The 25,497-nt window shown below is 54.0% G+C and overlaps 2 long non-coding RNA genes across 5 annotated transcripts; one reads left to right on the top strand and one right to left on the bottom strand.

Moving 5' to 3' along the window:
• Positions 1–1,978: 1,978 nt before the first annotated feature.
• Positions 1,979–23,660, bottom strand: LOC144369473 (uncharacterized). 4 transcript variants are annotated; one of them, XR_013429291.1, is made up of 4 exons: positions 23,176–23,660; positions 15,658–15,766; positions 5,088–9,232; positions 1,979–4,564 (listed from the first exon to the last, which is right to left on the bottom strand). It is a non-coding gene; the product is annotated as an uncharacterized LOC144369473 (long non-coding RNA). The 4 variants fall into 4 exon arrangements; XR_013429290.1 differs by lacking the exon at positions 1,979–4,564 and having other exon boundaries at positions 4,790–9,232; XR_013429289.1 differs by lacking the exons at positions 1,979–4,564; positions 5,088–9,232 and adding an exon at positions 13,938–14,544 and having other exon boundaries at positions 15,560–15,766.
• LOC144369474 (uncharacterized) lies at positions 21,431–24,843 on the top strand. Its single transcript, XR_013429293.1, has 3 exons — positions 21,431–21,900; positions 23,182–23,240; positions 23,796–24,843. It is a non-coding gene; the product is annotated as an uncharacterized LOC144369474 (long non-coding RNA).
• Positions 24,844–25,497: the final 654 nt, after the last annotated feature.

Genomic DNA, 25,497 nt, shown 5'->3' with positions numbered 1-25,497 from the left:
GATCTGAAGAGGCATCACCTGCACCCAGGTGAGCTTCTCTGCAGGAAGCATGCTCCCCATGTCCCCCCTGAAGGGGTAGATGGAAAAGGACACTTGCTGTCCACTCACACCATGGTGAGGGGCAGGTCTGGAGACAGGCAGGTTCAGAGGGTCCATCAGGGGCTGGCAGGTGTCCTGGACTCAACAGACACAAAGTCCAGAAGTGAGAAGCGGGACCACACAGGGGAGCTGCAGCCCAGGGTCAGCAGGTGACAAGCCAGTCCGAAGGACGGGGGACACCATGCTCCAGGAACCAGGCCCAGAGCAGGGATCTGCTGGCCTTGGCTGGTTTCCCAGGTGCAAAGTTGTCTTCCAGGGTTGGGTTCAGGGGTCCCACATGACCTGCGTTTCATGAGAGCTCTCAGGGGGTCCCTGCACCAGCCTCTGCACAGACACTGAGAATCTGCACCAAGGTCAGTAACCAAAGGGAACGCCATTTGTTATCACAGCTTCCCCAACAACAGGGAAAGCTGCTCTCTGCTATTATTAACTTGACAGAAAACCCCTTGCTTTCTGACAGAAAGCTCCCCCTGGAGCTGGGCCCTTTCCCCCCAGGTTCTCTAAGCCACCCAACACAGGCCCTCTCTGGGCAGCTGCCCTTGCTCAGGTTCCAGGATTCTATGGTGGTCCAGGGAGGGCTGGCTTCCCTCTCTTCTGAAGCTCAGGGCAACAGCACCCTCTGGAAAGGCCTGCCTGTGCCTGCTTAATCGGAAATGACTGGCAGAACCTTCTAGGCCATCAGAAGCTTTTATGACAGCAGGGGATTCTCGTTAGCAGTCTTGGACAGTGAGTCCCCAGAGTGGAGGGCGCCTCCTCTGAGGCAGATGTGGCACAGCCTGTGCTGTGCTGGGTGACCGATTCCCCTGGACACTCATCATCCCACCCAGGCAACCAAAGGCTTCTGCGGAGACAGCTGTGACCCGGCACACTGAGCTGCTGTAGCTGGTGGCAACTGCGTGTGTGCATACCAGGATGGGAGACTCTTGCCTTTGGACAGAGCAACCCCGTTTTTTAATCTGGCAAACTGTCATATCCCTCTATGGACATTAAATATTACACAGTTCGGAGGCCCCTGAACATGACTCCTCACCCAGCCTCCAGCTCCTGGAGCCCAGGCAAGCCTTTCCAGGACAGCTCCATGGTACGCTCCACTCAGTATTTTAAAAATCAGACCCAGAATTCCCCTGCTGGGAACCTGCCCTAAGGAAAGCACTCAAAAGAAAAGTGTTATATGCATAAAATATGTTCACCATGGTGTGCTTTATAAATTAAAAATTGAATGCAACTTAAATGTTCAACATCTGGACGTCATAAGTAATTTATGTCACATAGAATCAATAATGCCATGCAGGAATTAAAATGGTAACTGTGATAACTATAGTCACAAAGTATATGGTCTTCATATTGTTACATAATATCTTACAGAAAATATATGAATATTGGACAAGGTCAGGAAAGCACATCCCAAAAATGAAGACCATCATTGAGGTCATTCATTTAACTCTCTAATTAAATGCCCTTCACTTCGGTCCAGAAAATTCTCAGAGAACCATTGTACACTTAGTTGTTTTCATAGGATGCTGGAAGTGGGGATTTATGCTGTGTGTATGTGTATGTTGCTAGGGATTGAACCCAGGGCCTTGTGTCTGGAAGGCAAGCACTCTACCAACTGAGCTATACCCCAGCCCAAGGGGATTTACACTTTAAAAAACTCTTTGGGAATTCACTCTAAGGAAACCAGCATGTACTCATTGTTGTACTGCTTCTTCTACTGTATTTTAATGGGCACAACAAATGTCCAATAATAAGGGATTGGTTAAACACAATGGAATGCAGTACTTCCAATCAGAATTATTAGAAGAATAATAACACAGAGATGCATCTGATACATTAAATAGACAAAGCAAATTGCAAAAGTAGCTTTAATGACTGTTTCCAATTCTATAATTTTTCCTTTTTATTTTCTTTAGGTTTTTTTTTTTTGTTTGGTTTGGTTTGGTTTTTCTGATCTGATTGAACCCAGGGCTCTTAGCCACTAAGAGGACCCACATCCCCAGCTCTTTCTATTAATTTATTTGTATTTTGAGACAGTTTATTGCTAAGTTGCTTAGGGCCTTACTTAGTTGCTGAGGCTGACCTCAAACTTAAGATTCTCCTGCTTTAGCCTCCCAAGTCACTGGGATAACAGACTGCACTGCCAAGCCCAACAATTTTTTTTTGTTTGTTTTATAGAAATAAAAATTTTTTGAACATAGAAGTGTTCCCTGATTTTTAAGCCAGATAATTTTTTTAAAGAGAGAGAGAGAGAGAGAATTTTTAATATTTATTTTTTATTTTTTGGTGGACTCAACATCTTTCTATGTACGTGATGCTGAGAATCGAACCCAGGGCCGCATGCATGCCAGGTGAGCACGCTACCGCTTGAGCCACATCCCCAGCCCAAAGCCAGATAATTTAAAGAGGTAAAACTAAAACACTCTTAGAAAAAAACACAAACATATATTTGCATAACCTTCGATTACTCAATTATTTCTTACAAGTACCAGCAAATGCACAAAAACAAAAGCTATGTAGATAAATTGAACTTTATCTAAATCATTTAACATTTCTATGTGACAAAGAACACCATCAGGAAAGTGAAAATATGACCCAGCATGGGAGAAGATTTTGGAAATCGCGTATCTGATAAAGGGCTAGTATTCAGAATTCATGAAGAATTCTTACAGCCAACAATGAAAAGACAAGCAATTCAAAAATGGGCAAAGTATTTGATTTAACATTTCTCAAAGATGTACAAATGGTGAATTCAGTGAAAAAGTGTTCCACACCACTAGTCTTAGGGAAAAGCAAATCAAAGCCACCCTGAGACCCCATTTAAGAGCTAAAATTAAGAAGACAGGCCACAGCAAGTGTAGCAAAGATGTGGAGAAACTGGAGCCCTTGCACATTTGTGGCAGGAATGTGGGAGGTGCTGGGGCCATTTTGGAAGACAGTTTGGCATTTCCTCAAAGAGCTGAACATAAGGTTCTCTTTGGACCCAGGAATTCTACGGCTAGGTGTGTTCCCCAGGGAGAGAAATGTGTCCACGTGAAGACTGGTACAAGGACCTGGTACAAGGGGACCCGTTGATCCCAGGCGCGAGGGAGCCCCAGGGTCCCACCGTGGAGGATGGACGCGCACCGTGTGACATGTCCACACAACGGGACTCTGCTTGCCACTAAATGGGTGACTGACTAACACAGGCTACAGCATTGTGCTCAGGGAGAGAGGCCAGACTCTGAAGGTCACGTTCTGTGTGATGCCATTTATGGGAAACAGAGCAAACCCCTGGAGAAGGTGGCAGGAGCTGCGGCCCAAGGAAATGGCAGCGCCGCGGCTGAGGCGTATGGGATTTCTTTCCGGAGTGAGGAAAAATGTTCTGGAATTAGTCGTGAAGTTTGCACGCCTTTGTGAATATACTAAAAACCACTCTATCGTACACTTTATAGAGGTGAATTCTATGATATGTGAGTTCTATCACAATTTCAAAAACATGGTGCTTGTGTGAAAGAGAGAGCAAATGTGAAGACTCGTTATTCACAGGCCGTTTCAAACCCAGATAGTGCAACGGGACACCACGGCCTAGGACTTCTGGGTCTCCCACTGATGACCTCAAGGAAAACATCTGATGATCTCACAGAAAGGCCAGATGCTTCCCCTCCATGAGGGACAGCAGGCCTTGTTCACATGGAGATGGCAGATACTGCTGTGGGGGGGTGGGGGGGGAGCCGCATTGTCTTAAGGTGATCAAATCTCCAAACTTTAGGTTTAAATATTTAACTAGTTGGAGATCAGATGTGCACTCTAGTAGAGTTGCCAAGCCTGCATTTTTATTATTGTTATTTTATTATAAACCTAATGTTTATAATAAAATAACAATAGAGCAGCTCCAACCCCCTGTGAGTCCTGTTGCCTTGCCTGTCCAGCCAGGTTCCTGCTCCCCTGTTTTCTGTGCCTCTCGGTACCAGACATCACCTCCTATTGTTGAAAAGAGGCAGGATTCTGAGGCCCAATACCAGCTGACAATAGACCATCAACTTTTTGACCTTCTGAAGCTGCTTCACATTTACCTGTATTTCCAACTGTGCTCTGAAACCTTCTTAGAAGCTTCCCTGGCACAGGGTCCCCAGTGAAGGTGACAGCGATATGAAGACACAGGGCTGCTTCAGGCTGAAGAACCAGCACTCACAGATGGAGGAGATCTGCTCCTCTCAGGAAAGCTGCAGAACTCTCCCCTTTGGTCACCTGGCCATTGAGACCACAGTGGAAGGTCTGAAGGCCAGATGCTCCCAGAGATGGGAGTCATGGGGGTGCTGAGCCCAGCTTTCCTGCCAAGCCGGGAATCTGTCCAGGAAGCATCCTTGGTGGATGGCCTTCTGTCCCTGGGACAACGTCCGGTCTAACAGGCAGCTATGACTTGCATTCTTGCTCAGGCGAGGCTCGTATCTGACCCACTATGGCTTTGCCCCTGGTTTCAAGCTCTTTGCTGTAAAGCCCCAGTTTAGGGGAAAGTCCCTCAGATGTGTGACTACAGCCACCAGGCCCAGACCCCGATTCAGTGACACTGAGAGCAGAGGAGGACCAAACTCCACCCTGCGTCTCCACTGCAGAACCTGTGGCCACACGCTCAAACCACCTGCAGTGTAGCAAGAAAATCCTGAGTACCACTTTCTCACGGTGTTGAATGAGAAATGCTTTAAGAGACGTCCCATGCAGCCCAAAGCAGATCTTTATTGTTTATATTTGGAGAGAAATCTCCGTGGCATACTTCAGGGCATGGGATTCTGCCAGCAGAGTCAAGGGGTGATTGCTCTGGTTCCCCTCCTCCCTGCAGACGCTAAGTCAGGGTCCCTCCCTCTTGAGCCCTCCTCTGTTCACTCTGGCAGTACCTGCCCAAGCTCCATCTGGATAAGAACCCTCTGGAGGGTTGGTAAGTGGAGCAGTTCTGGCCTGGTCCCACTCACCATGGACAGGACCAAAGACAAGTCCCCCCTCCTGGTTGTACTCACTGGTAAAAGAAAGGGCTATAATCCCGAGGTCCTCTCTGCCCTGATGGCCTTGCTCTGTCGTACCCAGCTCTGTTGATGTCCGGAGCTCCTCCGTCAGGCCTCAGATGGGCAAATGCCCTAAGTGATAAACCATCGTGCTGCCCAGCCAAACCCATCAGTCAGCCAATGAGGACTCGCCCCTCCAGATGAGCAGTGATGGCCTGGGCTCTGTGGGTTCAGAAAGACAGCCTTCCCCTTATTACTTGTAAAGAAACAAAATGCCATCATAGATTACCTTGGTGACTCTGCCAGCCAAGAACCACTCATCCCTCGGAGGTGCTGGCTGATGTTGTGACGTCTTGTGACTCTGGAGAGACCCTGAGGACACAGAAAGGATGGAGAAGGCCCCCTTCTGCGGGTGTGATAACATGACGGTGCCTCGTGGTGGGGGCTGGGCTGGGTCTGGGGAGTGGGCTGCTGGCCTGGGGCATGGAAGAGCCCAGAGGGTAGCGCCAGACAGAGCGCTTCCAACCTGGAGTCTTGGATTCCGGCTGTGACTGGATGTCCAGTGCTCAGGGGCAGGAGCACGGGGGTCACCAAGAAGATGCTCCGGCATGCCTTGTGCCCTGTTTCAAAAGAAACCCAAAGTCGGAACTGAGGCACAGCTCCCAGGGCCGCCTCCACCGAGCCTGGCGAGTCCCGTCTGTGTGGGCAGCAGAGAGGGTGGACCAACGCCTGCAGGGCTCGGGAAGCTGCAGGAAAAGCCACCAAGAATGAGCAAGGCCAGAGCCTGGCCCCCGTAGCTGCAGGAGTGGCCCAGGGCCCGGGGCAGGCAGGCAGGACGGGCGGGGATCCCAGGCAGCTCCTAAGGGTGGGAAATGCAGCAGAAAGGGAGGGAGCAGCAGGACAGCACTTGCCGGATGAGCCAGGGGCCCTCTGGGCCCAAGCTGCCCGCACAGCCGACAGCAGAGCCTCTTGTCTTTCCTTGATGCGTCCAGGGGCCAGCCTCCTGGGCTGCCCTGGACAAGGTCCCTGGCCCAGTGACACGGAGCACAGAGCCTGGCACAGAGAGGAAGCAGTAGAAGTTTACAGGCATGCAGGGGCCACGGTATCTGCAGAGCCAGAGCCAGCCCTGGGCACGGTGGGCCATGTGTCCCCATGGCCACCCTCCTCTCCTCCCCATATTTCCCATCTCCCTGCAGGACTCCCAAATCCTCAATCACCGCCCACCTCAAAGCTCCCACAAGCAGCATTTGATACTGGGCATTCGCCACGGCCCGCCAGTCTCACAAACACCCTGCGACCTTGGGCTTCTTATCCCGATTTTCCAGATGAAGAAACTGAGGCTCAGGCAGGTTGATGAACCTGAGTGGGATCACCAGCTTGTAAGTAGCAGTGTCCAGCCTGCCCAGCGACCTGGAGGCCAGGGGAGGCCCCCCCCATGGCCTTCCCTGGTGGCTCAGTCTCCTCCTCTGCTCCCTCCTCCTGCAGGGGAGAGGCTGAGTCAAGGATCCCAGTGGACCAATGCCTAGAAAATATGTGGGGAACATTTCTCCTGGTTGAGATTGGTTCTTGGCTTTCCTCAGGGGAAGCTGATCTTCTTCAGCCCGGCAAGCCTTGGGCTGGGTTTCCATCTGGGCAGCGCCCCCATGCCCAGGGATTCCCTGTCATGACTATTTGTGACTCACTGGCTCACTACAGCCAACCAGGGCACCCCAGCAGCTCACTGCACCGGCCCCCGCTGGTCTGTCCACCCTCTGTCCATTCTTTAGTGACATGTACTGAGAACCTCCCCTGTGCCAGGCGTCAGAGCACAGAACTGGATAAGGTGTGGCCTTGGCGGTGGAGGTCACAGACCAGCAGAAAACAGCTTTCATGTGCCTCCTCGGTGAGACGGTCCATTCCACGGCACGTCCACGTCACACCTTCAAGGCCAGGGTGATGAGCTTCATGTGACATAAAGAGGTTGCTGAGAGGCACCGAGAGGTGGAACGCTGTCTCAAGTCACCATGTTGCTCACTTGGACGGTCGGAACCAGGGCCACACATGGGGTGGCTTAAGCAACACCTATTCGTTTTTTCACAGTTCTGGAGCCTGAAGGGCAAGACCCGAGTTTGGGCAAACTTGGGGTCTGAGGCAGGACCTCCTCCTGGCTTGCAGACACCTGCTTTCCTGCTACATCCTCACAGCGAGAAGTCTCTCCCTCTCCCCCCACCTCTCTTTCTCTCCTCTCTCTCTTCCTTGCCCTTCTCATAATGTCACCAGTTCCATCACATTTGGACCCCTTCCTTACAGCCTCACTTGACTTCCATCACCACGCCAAAACTATCTCTGAATACCCCCACATTTGGGGCTTAGGACTTCAACATGTGAATGGAGATGGTGGGGCAGGGGCAGGCAGAATTTAGCCCATAACAGTCACTGGGTCTGTGTCAGAACAAGATTCAAAACTATCAAAACCGGCATCTTCCTGTTCTGTTGCCCTGGCAGCCTTTGGTCTAACCACCTACAAGCTGACGCTCCAAAACAGTCTGGGAGACATTCTCGGCCCCAGCCGTGAGCTAAGTACTCCCAGTTCTGTGGGTGGTGCCAAGATTCCTATGTGTTAGGACCCGAGGGCACCCCTTCTCACATGTTGAGGTGTGTGTCCCTTGGATTTTGCTACATCTGCCCCCAGTCGGCACAATTCAAGCGGAAGCCCAAAGCAAATGTTGCAAGGTCACATGCATTTTGGAGTTTCTGTTTACCTGCCCTCTGTCCTGGGAAGGCATTTGCCTGTGGGGAAGAGCAAAGTACAAGTCCTCCTGATTGCCCCTCCTCAGGGCAAAGCCGCATACAACTCCCGGCTGACCTGACAGCTCTGTTGTTCTGTGCGGGTGGAGAAGAGAGCAAAGTCCGCTGCCAAAGGAGAAAACTCCTGCCCTGTTAAGGCCCATCCCGAAGCCACGAGGACCTCAGGTGCTTGGGGGGATTGCAGGACACAGAGAGTTGCAGACAGAGCAGCAGTTGATTTCACCGGCCTGTCCCTTGTCACCTCTCACAAACCAAGCTTCTATGCCTGCTGGAATTCCAGCTGTGGACATTCTCCGTCAATTTACTTTTTCCCACGACCAGAGAATACACTGGTCCTTTGCGAACATTGGAAATATGCCAAATAACCCTTAAATAATCCAGCCCCACTGGGCTGTCAGTCTCGGTCTTGAAGGCACGCTTCTTCTAAGCGGATCACACGTAAATGGTGTTACAAATGTGGAGAGCACCCCTCAATAACACAGCAACCCCGCTAACTAGACGTGTGCACAGTGTGTCCATACAGAATGTCAGCTAGCGCGCTCAGATGCCCAGCAGCACACTGGAGAGGCCCCAGGGCCACAGTGGCCACTGCAGGGCTGACACAAGTTCCTGCAGGCGAGTCCATGAGACGCTGACTGAAGAGCAAGCCTGGTCCCTGGGCACACAGTCCTAGTGTCTTCCCTTGTTCTCTCATAATTTGAGTGACCTTCGACCGTAAGCCGTGATGGCCTCCACTTGATCTGCAGCGGCCTGGACAGAAATACAGCACTGGTCTCACGCACGAGGCAGAGGGTCAGGGAAGAGAAAGCCTGCCCACGCCGTGACAGCAGGAAGACTCCATGACCACAGGTGGTCACAAATGACCACACTACAGCGGAGCAGGGGGAGTAAGTGCCAGTGTCCTACGGCACCGTCGAGTGACTACAGTTTACGACGATGTATTTCAGATTTGACTAAAGAACAGACGAGAGGAATCTGAAGTTTCCCAACACCAAGAAATGACGAATGTTTAAGGAACTGGAAATGCTAATCACCCTGATTTGATCCTTGTAGGAGGTATCCTCGTATTGATTACTACACTGTACCCATAAATATGCACACTTATTATGTGTCAATTAAAACTTTTTGAACCTCAAAGAAAAAATGAAGATGACCGCGCTGAGCTCAAGAAGAGCTGACACCGTGTCTCCACGGAAGATCCCCTCACGCAGGCGCAGCCAGTCTGACCCAGATCAATGGACGCTCCAACCAGCCAAGTAAGGCCGGGCTGCCACCTGGCTCTGCACCCCAAGGCCTCATCTGTCCTTACGGCTCCTCCTGGGTGTCAGTGTGGCGGTTTTGTGGATCACAAAGTGAAGAATCTGTTCAGTCACCTGCAAAAAAAAAGCCTGGCTTCAAAAAGTAAAACGAAAACCAAGGAGCCCCCTCCGGGTCAGCTACTGAGGGAGGGCAGGGTCCTGCTGAGAGAACCAAACACCTGCTTCTTGTCCCCTTTGCCCTGACAAAGAACACCAGCTTGGTCTATCTCCACTACGACCTGGGAAGGCAGGACGGAGCCCGGGCACCGCACAACCCGGCACACTCCTGCCCGGCACGGGAAGGGCCGCGCGCCCCTGCGTCAGGCTTGTTTTGGAGCACTGAGCGCACATGTGACCTCGGGATCCTGAGAGTCACCCGGGGCTCCCGGCTGGCCAAAGCCGTGTGGTCACCGGGCCAGTCTCCCTCCACACCCACAACAAGAAGGGCCTGTCTGTCCTCACTGCCCTCGTTCCCCGGTTGGTTTGTCTTGGCTTTGGTCTTCGGCAGTGCCTGTGTACGGAGCCACCCTGAACAGAATATGCCTTTGTTCCCCCAGAGAACACCAGACACCTTCTTCCCTCGTGGGCGTCGGAGCTGCCACCTCGGGACTGAACACTGGAAAAGACCAGACCTGGCTTCCCCCGGGACGTGTCCAGCCTGGGCGCTGCAGCTGGCCACTCCGCTGAGGAGAAGCACTTCAGCTGCCAGCGGGGATGTAAAGTTTGTTGTCAAATGTTGAGAAACAGCAGCGCTCACGGGATCAGGGGCCTTGATGGGTGAAAGGTCCCTGTTGCCCGGGTCATGGGAGCAGTGTGGCCTTCCCCGCGCCACTCGGTGGGGCTCAGCGGTGAGGGCCCAGGGTGACCCTGGCGGACCCTCTGCCTTGGTAATAAGGAAACGGACATCCAGAGGGGCAGGGATTCCCTGGGGCCACAGCATGCTGGATGCAGAGCCGGGAACCGCCAGAGCTTCGTCCAGCGTCGTTTGGGGCTGACATGTGTCTTCCAAGATCCCTGTGTTGAACTCTAGCTCCTGGTAGCCCAAAAGGGGACTGCATTTGGAGACAGAGCTTTCCAAGGGTTAACCGAGGTCACGAGGGTGGGCCCTGATGCAATCTGTGTCCTTGTTAGGAAGAGATGAGGACACGAACATGCACAGGGGATTGACCACGTGAGGACACAGAAAGAAGATGCCACATGCAAGAGGGAGAGAGGCCTCCGGAGAGAGCTACGCTGCCGGCACCTGGCCTTGCACTTCTAGCGTCCAGCGCTAAGAGGACAAGTTCGTCTGTGGAAGCCACCGGGTCTGTGGCACTGTCAGGGCCGCCCTAGGACAGCCTTCCCTCTGCTTCCCCACACATGGCAGCCATTCAGGGTACAGAGCTTCAAAGTGCAGGCTTTAAAGAGATGTTGGGGAAAGTACTCAGGGAGCAGGTGTTTGTGGCATCTCCTCGATGTCGCCAGCTTTGCACAGACGGCAATGGAATGTCCCGGAAACGGTCTCCCCGCATGGCCTCCGAGCCGAGTGCCATCAGATCCTAAGGGAGCCAACCAAAGTATCCCAGGCAGCACTGGCACCCCTGGGAGTGACTAGGTAAGAGGAACAGTGCTCACTTTTAGGGACAAATCAAATTTCAACAAAACCTTACAATTAAGAAATTCACCAGGAAGGGGAAGTAGGGGGATTTCTAAGGGAAGCCAAAGTGGAAGCAGGTACCAAGAGGTTGGAGTAAACTGAGAACAGAACTCATCCCCATGAGCACGCCACAGGCCCTCAGTGAGCATGGACGGTGGACGGCATTCAGGAGGTACAATGTAGGCCACGGAGGATAAAGCAGAGCAGTCCCACCTGCGGCCTTGGAACTGCTGGCTGTGGGAGCTCCAGTTCCTTAACCTCTTTGTGCCTCTGTCTCCCCGTTATAATTTTAAATAGAAATCACACTAGTTCCTTCCTCACAGATGGTGGCACTCTCCAGTTCTTGGCCCAGTGACTGGCACACAGTGAGACCCCCAACGATCTAGTGGGGAAAGTCAGGCTCTAACAAGCAGTTTCAAGAACATGCCACGAGTGGCCAGGGACAGTGGCACGTGCCTATTATCTGAGTTTCTGGGGAGGCCAAGGCAGAAGGATTATAAGCTGGAGGCCAGCCTGGGCAACATATTAAGACCCTGCCTTAAAAAAGAAAACATACAAATAAAAATTCCAGAATGCTCTAATCCAGGGGTATGGAGGTTTTGGACACCCAGCGGAGGTAGCCTCAGACTCTGCCTGTGCTGCGACGTGTAAGGACAGGTCATAGTGGTGCCTCTCAAGCTGACGCTGGCTGAGCTCTGGGTCTTTTCCGGGAGAGAGAACGTGTAGGCAGAGGCGGGGGCTTGCAGCAGAGCTGCTAGGGGGACGAGAGATGGAAAGAAAGCTGCGTTCAGCCGGGAGAAGTGGAGAGGATCCAGCCAGGACTGTCTCCCCAGAGCAGGGCGTTAGCAGGAGGAGGTGGGTCAGGTCTGCAGACTGAACGGGTGGCCCTCTGGGAGGCAGCTGGAGCAGAAGGACATGGGAGCCTCCCCAGTGCAGGTAGGAGCCGGCGGAGCTCTGCCGGGTGGCCTCCAGGCAGTGCTTCCCAGGCACTGTACTCCAGCCCCCCCGCAGCCACAGGGGGCCATGAGCAGCAGCACCAGGAAGCTGATGTGCACAGAGCTCCACCAGGGTCTCCTCGTCCCTTGGAGGGATAGAAAGGTGCAGGACCCCAGAATCAGCAAGCATTGGCAGCTCAGGGCAGCTCAAGACTGGCTGAGACCACGTCCCCGAATCAGATCTTCGGCAGAGCCATGAACTAAGGCCACACAGTCATCAGAACTTTATTAATGAAAGGAGGAGGGGGCATCTTGATTACAACACACAGAAAACTGAAAACCCAGATTTTTAATATCAAACTAAAATGGACATGGGCGTCAACTACTTGTTTAAATGTTTGCTTTTTTTTTTTTTTTTTTTTTTGGTACCTGGGATTGAACCCAGAGGGGCTTAATCACTAAGCCACCTGCCCAGCCCTTTTTAATGTTGCATTTAGAGACAAGGTCTTGCTGGGTTGCTTAGGACCTAGGTAAATTGCTGAGGCTGGCTTTGAACTTGAGAGCCGCTGGGATCACAGGCGTGCGCCACCGCACCCAGCTTTTGCTGCATTTCTTGATGTCGTCTCAGGCCATTCTTCAGGGTCACGGGTGAGAACATCAAGACCCACAGCATCGTATCTGCCTGAGGTCCCAAAGCTAGCTGAAGAGGCAGGCTCGAGCGGGAAGCAGCCGTGGGCAGGGTGCTCGACGTCCCAGAGCAGCTCTAACTGACACCAGACAAGGGACAGGGACATAGAGAAAGAGCAAGACTTGCAATGGACAGGTGCCTCCTCCTGTTACAAGATGGAACATCACGAGCCCCGCGAGGGTCTCAGACACACCACTTCCTGGAGATGGAAGCCGCGTTCCCAGGAGGCGAAATCACCCCCAAACAGTCCTGCTTCTGCAGACGGAGCCTTCCTCGCTCACTCAAGGACTGCTTCCTGCTCTCTGGGTGCCAGCATCTTCCCTTACCCCCGACAAACTTAAAAATGTTGCTGGCTGCATTCACCCCCAGACAACCAAGGCCGTCCATCGGGCCCACTCTCCCTCTCCAGGAGCCAGTGTTGTCCTGCAGGGTGCTTGGAAGCCAAGGCCGGTGGCTTCATTTCTTTCTATTCTGAAACTGATCAGCTAGAGAAAGGTATTTTGCAAGGCGCGGCAGAGATAGAGTGTCTCCTGGGCTAGCCGCTTCACAGACATATGGCCCGCTATCCCACCAGCTACCAAGTGATTATTGGAGCAGCACAAACAGATTTTTTTGTCAAAGTGGAGGTGTGATTTTCTCAGGTTCCCTGAGAACACACACACATATTTTTACCAACCCAATCTGTTTTCTAGCAGCCTGTGGCCGCAGGGCCTGGGAGATCAACTTGGGTGACTAGGAGTCCCCAGGTTAGCCAGTGTTGTCCCCAGGCTGTGAGCCCACCTGGAAGAGACTGAGACCAGCCCATGGGGCCAGCTCTCCAAAGACCCCAAGTAATTCACAAACAGCTCCTTTCTCCCCGACCTGTCTCAGCCTGTGACAGGAAGGACAGCTACAAAGGCTGCCTCCTTCACCTAGAACCTCATGACAGCGCCCAGCGGTACAGAACCAGTACTTTCTTTTCTTTCACTCACTACTGCTGATTTAGTTCTAAGATCTCTTTGAAATAAAATTGAGACTTGCAAGAGATGCTAAGGTAAAGATGTCAGATAGAACATAGTCCTCTACTGTCATACCAAATCCATCAAACACAGAAATCTGTACTATCCAATATGGCAGCCACTATCCCCATGAGCCTAATTAACACTTTTATTAAATAATTTCTAAATTCCAGTTTCTAGATCACAACAGCCACATCCCCAGTGCTCAATAGCGACATGTAGTTGGTGGCCGCCATATTGAATAGTGTGGATAAAGAACATTTTCTTCAACACAGAAAATCTTATTGGCAGCACTGGTTCAGACACAGGGAAAAGACTGGGGGTAGGGCACAGCATGGAAAGGCTGGAGCTGGCAAGGAGGTGAGTGGGCATTGGCAGGGCACACAGAGGGAGGCTGAGTCCTCAGCTAGAGCTGGGGGAACCCAAAAAGGCCACCAGCTCACTCCACCACACGCAAGACTTGAGCAAGAGTGACAAAGAAGGCCACTGAGCCTAACTCTTAAAAAAAATAAAAACTCTAAAACCAAGATGATAAACTTTATTCAAAGGTTTTCAAAAAATTCTTCTGTCCTCTCCCTTGACTCCTTCTTGATGGTGTAAAAGGCCAGGTCTCGCTGGCCAGGGTCTACAGTAACAAGTGACCACGTGCTGGCTGGGTGTCAACAACAGAGATGTATTCTCTGGTGGCTCTGGAGGCCAGAAGTCCAAGGCAAAGGGCTGATTCCTTCCAGGCTGTGGCAGAGGTCAGCACTGGCAATGGCCTCCAATCCTGGCCACTCCTTTCCTTGGAGAGGCGTTTCTCAAGCTTCTCACAGGGTCCCGTCTCTGTCTTCACATGGCTGTCTTCTTATAAGACACCGTCATGTTGACTTAGGACCCACCCAGGTGAGGGGCCTGGCCTGGCAGCACAGGAGCAGGGTCGGGACCTACAGGATGGGGAATTTCAGGGCCTCATTACCTGAAGAATTTTCTGGAAGGAATGCAGGCTCTGAGAGGCAAGTCCTTAGTCCTTGGCAAGGAGCACACTAGTAGAGGAACTCTGAAGTCTCAGCCAAGGGCCTTCCAGGCAGGAAGCCACCAGTTTTACCAGCGGAATCCACAATGGGCTTGGGATGATGGTACAGCTCCTTCTGGAAATCGTGGAAGTGGGGCTATGATCAGAGCTGCTTGTAAATGTGCTTCAGAAGCAATTAGGCCTCAACTCCCCCACCCTGCACCCCAGGAGAGACAAGGTCCCTTCTCCAGAGAGGGAAGCAGGAGAGTGTCTATGGCAGAAGTTCCAGGCACCAGCAAAGACAGGGTGCAGCAGAGACAGGGGCCTACACGGAGGTTTGGAAGCTGAATACTGAGCCCACCTCACACCCATCCCCAGGATCCTACAGCACTCAGGAGCTCCTCCAACCAGTGACTCTTCCAGCCACCCCAAGGGGACCACGACCACCCCCTTCGCACTCCTCAAGCTCAGAGCCACCTCATCCCCAGTCCTGCCCCACTTCACCTCACAGAGAAAACAGAAGCCCAGGGTCTGTGGGAACAGGTCCTCCCACCACGGGACCCCCCCTAGGTGGCCTGAGACGGGGGCTAGCTAGCAGCTCCTCTGCAGGACCCAAGGGACTCAGCATCCTCCTGAAGGTGCAGCTGCATCTCCAGGCCTCCTCCAGGCTAAGACCGGGCCTGTGCACTTGCCTGGTGCCAGGAGCTGGTGTCACACACCAGCCTCAGCGGCTCACACCATGAGCCCCCAGGCCCGGCGCTGCCCCGCAGGGACAGCGAACCACAGGGATCAGAGGCACAGCACAACCAGGGAAGTGTCAGGTCACTTCTGAGAATTTGGAATGAGGAAGCGACATTGATCTGGGCGGAGGGTAGCAGGGTGAGGGGCACAGGTGGAGGCTTCAGGCGTTGGAGGACCCTGAACAGCAAACTCGCCTGAGCCAAGAGCTGCTGGAGGGACGACGTCCACTTCCCTGAGCCTCAGTTTGCTCATCTCTAAAGGGGGGCAATGGAACATTGGGACCACAGGTGCTAACATGCATCCCTTTCTCACAGTAACGGTGCCTCTCCTTCTCTGCCAGTACCTGGGCCATTTTCCTTTGCCCCAGAACAATGTGACTGAACGTCTTGCTACTCATGGGGCCTCATTACCTGAAGTATTTTCTGGAAGGAATGCAGGCTCTGAGCAGGCATTTCGTGTCCTTTTGATAGATACACGTATTTCCAACAATCACACAATTTTTTCCTACCTCATAGGAGGTGGTGGAGGGGGGCAGTTGACCTTGTCCCCAAGAGCCAAGCTCAGGGTCCCCCGGCCTAATTCATCCACAGAATAGGCACTGGTGGAGGATCCATGACCTGGGGGGAGATAGATAATAAGTGACAGACTTGGTACATAAATGAGTTACGCAGTAGGTTAAGGGTCACACCAAGCAGGAGAACAAGGGAAGGTCACCGGGCGGGGAGGCAGGGCAGGTTGAACATTAAGTGCATTGTCAACACGGGCCTGACCGAGAGGGGAGAGGGAGGAAAGGGGGCAGGGGGAGACCAGGGGGTGGGGGGCGCAGGAGCGCCTCTGGGCTGGGAGTGCAGCCGCTGTGTTTGCCAAGTCCTCCTGGAACCCGGCAATCCAGACGTCTGGTCCACCCCGGAGCCCCTGATTCTGAGCCTGGGCATGTGCCAGCAGCCAGGATGAGGGCTGCACCTTGCCCAGGTGCTCCCGCCTGGCCAGGCTCGTAGTTGAGGCCCTGGCCCCCCAGCCCACCCAGATGCCCGCCTGTGACCCTGTCCTGCAGGGACAACCCTACCACAAGAGGAGGCCTCTCAAAGCAGCCTGCACTCTGGGACCTCTGCCTTAGTTGTTGCCCACCCTGGGTCACACCCTGATCAGCCTGCAGGGCTGGACTCTCCATCGAGCCTGGACAGGGTCCCTCCTGTTGGCCTCAGGCCCTGCTGCAGTGGTCCAGGTCCATGGCCACTGGTCTTCAGAGGCTGCAATGACCTGAGTCATGCAGCTCAGCCCACAGGGCCCCTCAATTCACAGCCACCAGGAGCAGTGGCTGGGACTGGTGGTGGCCTGCATGGTGAATGGACTGTGGGTGGGGGTTAGAGCAGACAGATGGGTGATGGACAGATGGGTGGACCTGGGGGGGAGCACAAGGAGAGCACACTGCCCTATTCCTCCTCAGGAAGCCGCTGCAGAGCAAGGTCTCCTGCCCCAGCACCACTTCCTACCCCACCCCAAGCATAGCTGCAGCCCACAGCCCAGCTCCCCCATGTCAGCCACCCGCTAGCTGGCATTAGCATGGGACCATGGGTGCTGCTGCACCCCCCTGAGGGCCTCAGCACGGTGAGACGTGGGCCAGTGATTTTCAAATCTTTTCAGCAGCAGAACTGTTTCTTCGATTGAAACCTCATAAAGAGCTCCAGCAAACACACCAGAAAAGTGAAGCCGAAGAGAAAATAAAGCCCCGGCTGGAGCACCCACAGCCCAGCAGCCCACCCCGATCCCCTCGGCTGGGATCCAGGCCTCACAAGCACCCACCAGCCCAGGGGCACCCAGAGCAGGGTGATCCCAGCTCCTCAGGGGGCAACAGAGACAGAGCAGAGGAGCTGTGTGTGTCTGCCTGTGTCTGTGTGTCTTTGTGTCCAAGTCTGTGTGAGAGCGAGAGAGAAATCTCAGTGGATACGGAATTTAACTCTACAGCTAAACACACAGACCATAGTCTTAGTCATTTAACCATAAAACTAAAAGATAAAAAGAAAATCCCCAAATTACAGGGATTTTTCTGCACAGGGAGTGGTGTGATAAAGAGCTGTGTGACCTCGTCAGGCTGCACTGACCCAGGTGGGGTGGGCAAACAGAGAGGACCCTGCCCTCGCCTGCCCCATAAAATCTCAAGGCTGAGGGCCTGGCTGCCGAGGCGGGTCAGGGCCAGTGCCCGTGGCTGGGCGTGGGCCCAGGTGCAGAGCAGCCGCACGCCTCACCACACCTCAGCCTCCCCTCGTGCCCGCAGGCCTGGGGAGCGAAGGCAGATCTCTGGCACTGGCCCCGGAGGAAGCCGAATCCATCGAGGCCCCCACCTTTCAGGGAACAGCCTCACCGGAAGCCCCTCGCCCTCGCAGCCACCCGACCTCACAGCCAGCAAAGGAGAGGGAGAGTTACAGCAGCCACTCTTGCTGCCACCTCGGAGCACAGAGAGCCATGTCCCCCGCCGTGTCCTGCCTCAATAGCCTCCCCAGCGCCAGGGTGCTAGGGTCAGGATCTCATTGCAATTCCCTTCCAAAGCCTCGCCGCAGCAACGGTCCCCACGGCCTCCTTAAGGGAAGAAGGCCAGTCCTGACACACAGCCACACAGATGGCCCCAAGCCAGGAGCCCAGCCCCTGAGGGGTGACCAGGTCAAAAGCAGATCCTCCACAGCCCTGGGGTGGGGAGATAGCAGGTCCCTCTTCCTTCCTTTTTGTGATGCCTTCCTTCCAAAGGACCCCATTCCAGAACTGCAGGACAGCGTCACATGTCCTGAGTCTTCAGGACCCAGGAGCCTCCTACCCCGTCTCCATGTGTCTGAGGCCACCTTGGGACTGGCAACGGCATCTGAAAAGCCCTGTGAAATCATGGTCTTCTTTACTTTTGTGCAGAAAAGAAACCTCGTATTCAGAAGCGCTCTGCGCTGCCAGCATCTTGCCAGGGGGCACCAGGCCTGCGCCTGCCCAGCCGGGAGGCCCTAACTGGAGTGCCTGGCATGGTGCTCAGAGGCGCAATTGTAGCTCCCTCTTCTTGGCCTCCCAAGCTCCTTCCCCTGGTCTGGGGGCTGTAGAAGTGGCTAGAACCAAGGAGGGGCCATCAGGCAGGGAGAGCACCCACCAAGGTGCAGCAGAGGGTGACCCACAGGCCAAGCTCCGTAGAGCCACCCGAGACAGAAATGTGTGGACAGCAGGAAAGGGGCAAAGAAGGGACCACTTTTAAAGACGGCAGGAAGTTAGAGAAGTGACGTCCTTTTAATCCCCTGCAACCGCCTGCCCAGCCTGCTCAGACGCCCCGCACCTTCTCGTGCACCTTTGGAAGCAAGGATCATCACAGAAGTTTTACAGGTCGGGCAACCAAGGCTCAGAGAGGTCGTGATGTTTGCTCACAACCACACAAATAATAAGGGCCAAAAGAGGGTTGAAACCATTGAGAGAGAATCATGGGACCAGCGGGGGTGGGTCAGGGACAATGGGCAGCTGAGGCCTCAATGGGTCCTGCTTGTTCAAGGACCACCACCCACGTGCTTCACTCCTCGCACTCTGCAGAGCAGGCCAGGGAAGCCCAGAGCCGTTCCTCTAGAGTGTGTCTGAGGTCACACAGCAGATGAGGCCCAAACACCCAGAGGCTTGGGTCTGAGCTGCCAGGGCACTGCTTAGCCCCAGCTGCATGGTCCCTCTGCCTGGACAGCACACTGACCAGCCACGTGTTGAAGTTGCCTAGTTTTCCTGTTTGATTTGGGGGAAATGGGCTCACTGAGCCTTCTCCGTGAATCGAGTTTAGAGAGATGCGTTTCTCCCACCCACACCTCACGGGAGGCACAGACCGGAGCCAGCCCCCAGCTGTGGCTGGCCAGCAGCAGCACGAGGAACAGGAGAGTCACAACGGCTATGGCATTAGGAATGGTGTGCTCTGTGCTTTGGGGAAGCTGCCACACAGCCACCAAGAGAAGAGCCCCAACTGTGACCAGATAATCAACTCATAAGTCACCGCCAAGACCACCTTATGAGGCCTCTCCGAGGTGAGGGACTCAAGGTGCCGCCTGTAGGGGTGGAAGCTTCACTCCTCCATGCTCGTTTCTGCCCATAAACCCGGGCCCACCTCCCAGGCAGACCTTGTGACACACGTCTGTGTCCGAGCAGACCAGCCCCTGCCGGTCTCTTGGTTCACCTGCCAGTGAGGCTTGGAGGAGAGGCACCCGGAGGACAACTCACACACCTGCCTCGAGCAGGTGAGGCGAGTCTGACTCCCTGTCCTCCCTGCGTCCTTGGTGGCAATAGTCATCTCCCAATGAGACTTCCTGGAAGAAAAGGAATCGGACACTTTGTAATGCAGGAGCATTTGTTTCTAAGAGCGGAAGGAGGCCAGCCGTGCTCAGCCACCGCCACCCTCAGAGACCAGGGAGGAAGGGAAGGTCGGGGAGTCAGTGTGTCCAGCCACGCAGGCCCGAGGAGCAAGCAAACCGTCACCGCAGGGACAATGTTTGGGTCAAGTGGTCACCACCAGGGTCCACTCTTCTTTCAAACTCCAGGGCCTGGGCTTCTCCCCAAGGAGAAGGCAACGTCACCACTACTGCTGAGCCTGTGCTCCCTGTGCCTTTAAGTCACCAAGTCATGTGTATGCACCTAAGAGGTGAGCAAGTGTTGCCTGTCACCACTCTTCTTTTTTAGGTGTGTGAACATCCAGAAACCAGCGTGGTTCTAATTTCTACTTGACACGTCGGTGTAGCAAATTTAAAATGAGAGATGTGTCACCTTCCCCCTTCCCTTCCTCCCAGGACTCCGCGCGCTGATGGCCGAGACGTTGCTGCAGCCATGGATGGGGTAAAGTTGGCCAGTGCTGGGTCGCAGCCTGGCCCTGCCTCGTTCAGCAGGCTGCGTGCCCCTGGGGCAGGGGAGACACATGACAAAGGCCTACTCCACACCAGGGTGCATTCCAGATGCCCAGGACCTCCTGGCCACTGCCACATGCAGGAGGAAAGGAGATGCAGGCCCTCCCTGCCACCCGGACAGCAAGACAACACCAGCCATTCTTGTGACTCTCGGCCATCGACCCCAGCTGTGCCTCCACCTCCCCATCTCTGAACTGAGGGTCATCGCAGAGTCTACTAAGTAAGCCCTGGTGACCACAGACTGAAATGACGTGTGTGGACCACAGCAGGCTGCTGGGCCTCCAAAACCTGTGCCTATGACCACAACCCAGAAGCACTGTGCTCAATGGATGACCAGCAACTGATGGAAGAAGTGAATAGAAAGTTCAATGGACTCTTAGCACCTACATAAATTTTTATGACTTTGACTATTTTACCCTATATGTCATTTTAAGAGTCCAGAGGCAGGGGACATGATCTTTCCTGTAGTTACAATACACATGTAATTATCAAATGTCTCTGTATGGACATTATACTTTCATTAAAAATTTCTTGTAAAGGCCAAGCTACCTCTGATATATATAAGTAGTCTTCCATTTTAAGATTCAGGAAACAAGATTTTTACTCATAAAATAATAGAATATGTGCTAACAAATGTACTTTAAAATGCGAACTGCAGGCTGGGCGCCATGGTGCATGCCTGTAATCTCAGTGCCTCAGGAGGCCGAGGCAGGAGGATGATGAGTTCAAAGCCAGCCTCAGCAAAAATGAGGTGCTAAGCAACTCAGTGAGACCCTGCCTCTAAATAAAATACAAAGTAGGGCTGGGGATGGGGCTCAGTGGTTGAGTGCCCTGAGATCAACCCCCGGTTCCAAAAAAAAAAAAAAAAAAAGGATACTGCAATTGGTTTTGCTGATTTTTAACCTTAGAAGTCTCAAATTTTTATTTTCCAAAAGCATTACTTTTAAAAGGCTCCTATCCTGGGGGCTGGGGTGTGGCTCAGCAGTAGAGCACTCACTTCACATGTGCAAGGCCCTGGGTTCGATCCTCAGCACCACATAAAAATAAATAAATAAAAGTTAAAAAAAAAAAAAGGCTCCTATTCTGAGTGAACCTAAATATGATCACTTTCATCCAAAATGAGTCATTCACCTTCTAGGACCTCCTAGCACTTAGGGGTCCACCTCACAGGGCATGGACTGAAGTCCCCAAGAAAGCGAATAAAACCCTGACACTGTCGGAACAGAGAAGACTTGTGAGAAGGTTCTGAAGCTGGGCTCTTTTGCTTGGAATCGGGAAGTTAAAGATCCCTGCCATGGTGGCCTTTCCTGCTGCTGGACCCCCACTCTGTCCTGCTCTGCCCATGGTCTCCCCAGGACCCAAGATCCCTCCAAAACCCCTGAGAGATTGCTTCCTCCCACACAGGTCTACTCATTGGGCCATTTAGTCTCATAAACATGTCCTTCAAGAGACCTTGGGGCATTTCAAGCCCCAGTTAATCCTCAGGCAAACTGCTCCTGGTAAAGAGTTACCGGTGAGGCCACCCACACTCACCACAGGCCTCCCTTGGGAGAAGGGCTGGGCCCACGGAGGCTTCACAGTGGTGGGCACTGCCTCGTGGACATGGTCTCCTGGGAGAAGAGAGTGGGGCTCACACCTGGCCTTTGCTCTTCCCGCTGTGGGGCCCAGGCTTATCTGCTCAGCTTGAGGGAGCAGCTTCCAGAACTTAGAAAACGGACACCTACTGCAGCTCTGGCCCAGAGCCTGTGAGGAATGAGGAGTGCCGTGCGGCAGGGCTTGGGCTAGCTAGGGGAGGGTGAAGAAGGCTCCGTTCTCTGAGCACAGCACTAATGAGGCATTGCCTGCTGGAAGACCAGGTGAGAGAAGGTTCCAGAACCTCTGGTTCACGGATTCCTCACGCCCTGTGGCCCCGTTTTCACCACAGGCCTGTGCACCTGGAGAACGCTCCCTGAGCCATGTCAGGCGAAGGATGCCTGAATAGCCGGCTTTCTACTGCTGCTCTAGAGAGCATCACGAACACAGGTTTATCACTCCAGCTTCTGGAGGCCAGGGCCTGAAGTGGGTCTCGGTGGGCCAACCTCAGGGTGCGGGCAGGGCTGGGTGTAGTGGAGGCTCTAAGGGAAAATCTGTTCACTCGGCTTCTCCATCTTCTCTGGCTACCTGCTACCTTTAAAGCCAGCTGCCGCCACTTGGGTTCTCACATGACATCATGAGGACATGCCTTGCATGGGAGGACCCTCTAGATCACATCAGGCCCCCTGGGTAGCCCAGATCATCTCCCTTCTCCATATCCTTAACTTAGTCACATCTGCCCAGTCCCTTTGCCAGGTGGGTGCCATATTCTCAGGGTCTGGGGCGTGGGGCATGAACATCCCTGAGGGCTGTTATTCTGACCACCAGAGTCCAGGTAGTTCCTACGGGACATTCTGTGGCCGCAGAGACATCACTGGGTCCAGGCCAGAGCCTGGGAGCAGCCAGCTGACTTTAGGGCCCTCACCTTGGGCTGACTTTGTAATCAGGGAGCAAAAGTCCCTGGGTGTCGTCCCCACAGATCTTGTTTTGTGAAGACACCTGTCTGGGTGTCTCATTCTTCAAGGAGGTGACTTTCCTAGTAAGTCACGGGCGGGAATCAACCACAAGTGCTGAGTGTGGGGAGAAGACTCCTGGTATCTAGGTCATGGTCTCTAGAGGGGAGATGGGGCTGGAGAACAGGAAGCATTCAGGCCATGAGGGCGTCTGGGGGACACCAAAAGGGGCCCAGAAGTAGGAATGAGATAGCCTTGTTGTGAGAGTCCTAAGGGACCCAGGAGGGCCTCTGGGACACAAGTACCACTATCAAAAAGGGTGGCAGCACCCATCACAGATGCAAGAGAGAGGGTGGCCTGGCAGGGCAGAGAGAGAATGGGCCTGGACATGGCCCCCACTCAAGACACGTGGGGAAGGGATGGAGCCAGTGACAGCGGCTACAGCCTGGGAGGAGGCTTGCTGGGTTAGGGGCAACCTGAGTTAGGGGCGTGGCACAGCCAGCTCCTTCCCCCCAGAAGACCCTAAATGTTGCTCAGGTCTCTAGAAACCAGCGATATGCAACCCTCAGACAAACAGCATCCTGAAACCTCATTTGATCTACCCACCTACAGGAAGAAGGCTCCGTTAACCCTTCTCCAGAAGCCACAAGGCCTTCAGGGTCACCGAACAGGTAATGGTGGCTGTTCCCAGAAAGTCCCCAGGGGCTGCGGCAGGGGGGAGCTGGGGGCCCCGTTTCCTGTTCAGGGGCCAGGAGCCTTCGCTGCGCTGCTTCAGTCGCCTGGCGAAGTCTGGGCAGCTGTGGGGTCTCGTGCTGGGGTCGGGCACAACCAGCCTGCTCCCAGCTTCGCATCTCAGCCGCCCTGCCAGCTGCAGAGGCTCAGTCCTGCAGATCCCGCCTCACCTGAGGACCCATCCAATGCCCTCCCTTTCCCTCGCTCTCTCCTTCCTCCTTACTTTCTCAAGTCAAGCCAAATTGATTTTCCTAATCAGCCTCACTAATTTCCGGTCCTGGCTGTTTCCAAAACTATGACGCCTTGCTGTTGGGGGCCACGGTCTGAGCTTCCTGCCGTCTCCCCGTGTGGGCCACATACCAAAGGGGCGGGTGAGGACTGGGGTCAGCCCCTGCCCAGGGCAGTGGTGCAGGCAGCTTAATCATTAACTCTTTCTCGGGGGCAGCCAGACTCCCACGCACATTCATGAGACGCTGACCCTTCCTCTCCTTCAGCATAACGCGGCCGCCCACATGACAGGAGCACCCCATGTTCCGTTGGGAATCACTCCTCCTCCAGCTATTTGTCACCGCAAAGTCTTCTTGTGTGGACACCTCATTTGGAGCTTAACAGCCCCAGCCCTCAGTATCTCCACCTGCTTCCTTCCCCGGTCCTGCCCTCCCTCACCCAGGGTCCCCCAGCACCTCACCCAGGGTCCCCCAGCACTTCTCAGCACCCTGACCCTTTCCTGGACAGCAGTGTCTGAGTCACCAGCTCTGGCCACCTCCAGATCATTGCATGGCCCACTTTCCCCGGAAGCGCCCTGCTTCTGGAGGGAACTCCTGCCTTCCTTCCCTCCTCTGGGCAGCCACCAGGGTCACGGGGAAGAGCATTTCCCTCCTTTGGCCTGTCCCTGGTCCGTTCATCTATTCTGGGCCTTTGAGCCACTCTTCTAGATTCGAGGCTCCCAGGATGGGTGCAGCACCCAAGTTCAAGTCCTCTTTCTGGCTCGGGCCCCTGGCTCTGGCACCCGGCTGCACCTTGCGCATCGCCAGGTCTGAGCAAGCGGTGGCCGTCTCTGCCTCCTGCCTCTGCTCAGTGAAGCCCCCTCCCCGTCTCCACCTCAGCTCCCTCCTGAAGGTCCACTGGGTCCCTGCCTCCATCCCCCTTCCTCTGCTGGAAAGAGACGCGGCTCCCAGCTGCCCTCGCTGCTCCTTACAGACAGCATCTCCCCGTGGCCTCTCCAAGTTAGCTGGCGCAGAGCCGTCCAAGCACGCCGCAGACCCAGGTGCACATTGGGCGGGGCCAGCAGGACCACGCTGCCATGGAAGGTGCTGGAGCAGTCCCCTCCCTGCCTCTCTTCAGCTCCCGCTTCCCAGCACTGCTTGATGTGCCTTGGCTGGTGGGCACATCACTCCATCGCTACCTGGTGTCCTCTGAGAGTGGCCAGACGTCCCTCTCCTTGTGAGGACACCGTCACTGGATTAGGGCCCACCCGTAAGGCTTCATCTTCTCTCTGCCTTGCAGACTCTCTGTATCCAAATAAAGCCACATTCACAGCCACCAGGGATCAAGACGTACACTCCTCATTTGGGGGGTACTACTCTACCCACAGCACTGGCCAGGTGCCCTGGGCAAGTCCCAAATTTGCCAGAGTCTAGGTCTCCTGACCTTTAAGATGGCACCCACTTGCAGGGAGGTGGCAAAGACATCATCAAAGGAAGTAGGTGGAATCCAGTCACTTCTCTGCTTGGATTTCTCAACCTCTTCCTGTCGAGACCCACAGAATATCTCTGCAAGTAGAACCTCTAGCTGGCAGCTGCTTCTACCTCTCTCCCCACCCCTTTCCGTCTCCCTCCCTCCCGCTCTCTCCTGAAATCAATTGGAGTGAGAAGGATAATATTCTAGCCAAAACCTAGACTCTGTGCTAATTCAGATTTTTTTAAAATTAAGGAATCACTGGCGAAATATGCCACTTTACAACAAATCACAATTTTCGTGCAACTTGTCAATTGCCCTTATACAATTAGGAACTTTCAGTGCAGAGAACAGAAGTTACTCGTGGAGCATTTGTCCCTTCACCCCTTCCTGAGATCCCAGGTGGCAGAGCTCAGGTTCTGGCCCAAGTGCCAGCCCACTGTCAACTGCACAGCTGTGGATAAGCTGTTCCTGCCCTCTGAGCCTCCGTTTCTCATCTGTGAGGCCACAGCACTGACA

Source organism: Ictidomys tridecemlineatus, chromosome 12, assembly GCF_052094955.1.
Source record: "Ictidomys tridecemlineatus isolate mIctTri1 chromosome 12, mIctTri1.hap1, whole genome shotgun sequence".
Taxonomy (NCBI): Eukaryota; Metazoa; Chordata; class Mammalia; order Rodentia; family Sciuridae; genus Ictidomys; species Ictidomys tridecemlineatus.
Note: the sequence above shows the minus strand (reverse complement) of the source record. Positions and strands in the feature narration are given on the sequence as shown.